This window comes from Nerophis ophidion, linkage group LG09 (assembly GCF_033978795.1).
Source record: "Nerophis ophidion isolate RoL-2023_Sa linkage group LG09, RoL_Noph_v1.0, whole genome shotgun sequence".
NCBI classification, from domain to species: Eukaryota; Metazoa; Chordata; class Actinopteri; order Syngnathiformes; family Syngnathidae; genus Nerophis; species Nerophis ophidion.
In genome coordinates, this window is record NC_084619.1 from 44148419 (window position 1) to 44152923 (window position 4505).

General features: G+C 44.0%; 1 long non-coding RNA gene across 1 annotated transcript; it reads left to right on the top strand.

The window, feature by feature from the left end:
* The first annotated feature begins 2326 nt into the window (after nucleotides 1-2326).
* Nucleotides 2327-3302, top strand: LOC133558820 (uncharacterized). The gene is made up of 3 exons (XR_009808017.1): nucleotides 2327-2503; nucleotides 2662-3079; nucleotides 3169-3302. It is a non-coding gene; the product is annotated as an uncharacterized LOC133558820 (long non-coding RNA).
* The last annotated feature ends 1203 nt before the right edge of the window (nucleotides 3303-4505 follow it).

The window sequence follows — 4505 nt, forward strand, 5'->3', positions numbered from 1 at the left end:
TGCCCATAGACATGGTGAGGTCATTTCCAATTGACTGTATGTATCAGGTGTGTCTAAGTGTGATGAAAAGAATGATTCTAGCCTGGACGACAGAAAACCGAAATGTCCGCCTGTCAGCCAATCAGATCAAGCAAATCAGCGAGAGACTGCTGAGTCTAAAGAAGCACATCCCAAGCTGTTTTGCACGCAAGCCTCGTAGCTTACTGGAGATAACTCACTGGAAAGCAACTCCAAAGTTTCTCCTTTACACTGGGAAGACCTGCCTTGGGGGAATTCTCAGAGAGGATTTGTATGCACATTTCATGTGCTTTTCTGTTGCTGTTGCGATCCGTGTATGTCCACATACAGCTGGAAATGACGAGTATCGGAAGTATGCGCATGAACTTTTGGTGCACTTTGTTTCCAAAGGCCGCCAACTCAATGGAAATGAATTTCTAGTATACAACGTCCACTCGCTGATCCATTTATTTCAAGTAGCTGAAACATACGGTACCTTGGACGACTGCTCAGCATTTCCTTTCGAAAACTACATGCAAATACTAAAACGACTCATTTGATCAGGACGGAAACCTGTTGTGCAAATAGTCAAGAGACTTGGGGAAATGGATGGTCACCAAGCTCCGGGTCACCAAGCACTGCCAACAGACTCAAAAATGTCCACCAAACGGCCGATTAATTAATTTGTTCTCAGTGATCACTCTTGCTGTGAGGCAGTGTCTTACCATGGGACGAATGACACTGGAGACAACCTGTATTTGTGTCGTCTCTATGGAAGGCATGAGGCGCTCTTCACACACCCTTGTGATTCCAGGATCATTGGAGTTTACAAAGTGTAGGAATAGAATGCCCGCATGAAAGTTATCCCAGCTAGGGAGTTAGTGCAGAGATCCATACTAATCCAGCATGAAGGGGACACTAGTGTGCTATTCCTGGCAATTCTGCATGAACAAGATGGCAGTAAGTTATACCATGTGTAGTATAGTGCATGCCTTAGCTGAGCTCTTAGGATAAGTTGTGACATTTAAAGTGTAATGTGTTGCCATAGTGGTATAGAATTATAATTATAAAAAGCTCTATTATCTTTCATTTCAACAGATGACAGGTGAGTTCGTAGTCGTGGAATTTATCGAGGAGAAGGCTGTTGTTCACCAATCGTGGGAGGAAAGCAGCAATGAGGTTTGTAGGCCTGTTTCGGTACACATTCGTGCCCGTAGAACAATGTTCATCATGGTGTACATGTTCTTGTTTAACTGATATTGTTGCAGTCTTTGTATGCCTACTGGCCAAGGACTGGAGCATCAAAGCGTGTGAAGAACCGCCAGCTTCCAGACAAGAAGCTCTGGCAAAAACATGTCATTTGTTTTCAAAATCGTATAAAGGTATTATGCTTTTGGTCTGTTTGCTGTGGCACAGTACTGGAATAACTATTATTTATGGTAGTGCAAAAAAGTGTATCTCTTTTATAGATTCATACAACCAGGCATGCCGGTATTCCAAGCAGGCAGAGGAGACCTCCAGCTTTGACATTGATTCTGATGATGAACCCGAACCCCCGAGAAAGGGAAAGAAAAAAACGAAGCCGAAGTACAACACAGATGCCAGTGATAAGGATGGTAAGTTGAGATAAACACAACAACAGTACCGATGAATATTATTTATGCCTTCAATACATTCCGCAATCAATACATGTATTCAATTATGTGACATCCATCCATCCATCCATTTTCTACCGCTTATTCCCTTTCGGGGTCGCGGGGGGCGCTGGCGCCTATCTCAGCTACAGTCGGGCGGAAGGCGGGGTACACCCTGGACAAGTCGCCACCTCATCGCAGGGCCAACACAGATAGACAGACAACACTCACACTCACATTCACACTATACTGGGTATTATTTGTTCTGATGAATCTGAGGATCTGCAGCAGGCAGAGGTTTCTTCTGTAGACATTCCGATCGCACCCATGTATTGTTCCATGAAAGGTAATAATGGCTGATCGTTTTCAGTGAATATTTTTATCCGATAGTGGAAAGGATGAAAATAAGATGTATGAAAATAATCTGCATTAACACTGTTTCCTTGTGTTTTATCAGGTACCAAGACCCCAACAAACACGGACCGCGGGAAGCAGTCCTCATCCGCGAGCGGCAATTACACACCATCAAACAAAGACAACAGTGAGAAACAGTCCTCCTTGGGTAGGATAACCCTGATTCCTCCTGGTGGAAGCAGTTCTGGAGGTGAGCATTTAAACATTGACCTCTATTTAATCAACGCAGTCAACCATAATTACCTATATCAACAGCACACATGTTTATAGGTTTGTCAGAGATAAGGTCTATGCTGACCCAGATCCTCAAAAACCAAGAGATCCTCCTGGCACGAAGTAGCCAATCAGGTGATGCTGTTGAGGCGATTGAGGATTTGCTCCCAGCAACATTATAGACCAGACAGGAACGAATGGACCTGTGTCTTAAGTTGGAGGATGTGCAGTTCAGGAGGACAATGGTAAATTCAAACTTGACATTCAGATACTGAAATAAGTTTCTAGCTCTGACAACCAGCCTTGAACCAGTTAATATTTAAATGTGCAGCAATGTGTATAGTTGTGTTCCTTCATCTTCCATGCCTGTAAACTTGCACTGATAGCTGAACTTTTGTTATAGGCATCCGTCCTGAAGAATGTGCCTGCAGTGGACTTCAAGGCCATTGTACGAAACATCCTATTCAAAATTGGGACAGCAAAAAATAACTGCTACGATCAAAAATTAAGGAGAACAAGAAAAACAGGAGCAAGGCAAGGAGGGAATCAAGGACATGGACTTGGACGCTAGAAGGCACAATAGACGAGACGATCTGGCAAAGGACAAACGGAGAAGTGAGCTTAAATAGGACGTGGGAGTGATGGGGAACAGGTGGAAACAATCAGGAATCAAGGATGACGTCAGACTGGTGACACAAGAGGAATGACCCGTGATCTGAAACAAGAGGGTAGCTTTTCAAAATAAAACACATAGATCACAAGACAGAAAAACAAACAAGACTTCCCTCACCGCGGTGTGACACAAACATGCTCCAAGAAAGGTATCTAATTCTTACTAAATGGCATTTTATGATTTATGGTTGACCAGAGTGATAGGCAACTTCAATTTGATCAGTGTGCTCTCTTTCAGATAAAAAAGGACGAAAATGGCAGACCAGCTCTTCCCTCTTCACTTCGGACTTTGGACGACAATATGATCCTAGCAGCGGTTCCGAACAAGCTGATTGATGAAATGAACTTGTATTCTATGTAAATAAACTAAACCTCATAAGTGAATATTATTCTTGTTGTTTATGCGAGTTAGGTAGTTTGGCTTCATTTTGGTTATCCACATGGTCTAAATAGGGTTGGGAAATGTTAGATCATAACCTTTCAGTAACGTCATGAGAACGTTAATTGACAACGTTGCAGCAATGTTTCAGTGACGTTGTGAGAATGTTATTTGACAACATTTCAGCAAAATTGTGGGAACGTTATTCGACAATGTTGCAGCAACGTTGTGGGAGTCTACAAATCTACGTTGCTACAACGTTGCCACACAACGTCGTTGCAACTTTTGTGCAACGTTGTGGCAACGTCAAATTGTTAGCAGGGGCAGAGCTCTGAGCGTAATAGGCTATCTGCTGAGCACAGTCCAAATTCCTCTTCAAAGCCCCAACAGGAGCTCCATAATCACTTCTCTCTGGTGGGCTCAGTAGCAGCAGGCATCCCAAGTGAGGCACATTGGAAGCTGGAGGGACATTTCTTCTGGAGACCATCTTCCTGCCTGTGCCAACAGTTCAAATTGGGCATGAAATGCCTTCCAGTTCGCCTTGCATCAAACCTGGGCGTCTTCATTGAGGGCGGAATTCCCCCATGCCAAGCAGCGTGCGCTGCACCTGTCGACGCTGCCTGTCTCCTTCCTCTCTCTCTCTCTCTCTCTCTTTGCGGCGAGCTCCTCACGTCCGGGATTCACACAGACGTCTGCAGTCGCTTCCTGCATCTTAAGTCCCCACTCAATGTCCTTCCCTTCCCGTTCAATCTTGACAAAGTCGCCAGGAAACATCGTGGCACGTACCTCCCGATGACGTAGCAGGTTGAGAACACAAGCAGCACAGTATGTGCACACAAGCAGCGGCAGTATGCGCAAAGTTTTACTTCTGACACCAATTGTAGCGTCCAGGAGAAGTGCACGCAAAGTCTGACACTCTTTTTCAAACTTTTATTGAGCAACCTATGTAATACAGCTCAACTGATCTTGTTCCTTCCACATGCACGTCTATCCTCATTTCTCATTACCGCAACAACAACGCTTCCTCCCTCTTCGCCAATCACCGCACAGGCGTGCTATGTCCACAACAATAGGAATTCTGAATATCACTCACTCAAGAACACAACATCAACATATATTGTCTAAAAGTTTTTTTTTTTTCTTTTTGAAGGCATGTTACATTTACAATTTTGACTTTATACACCCCACAATGGAGA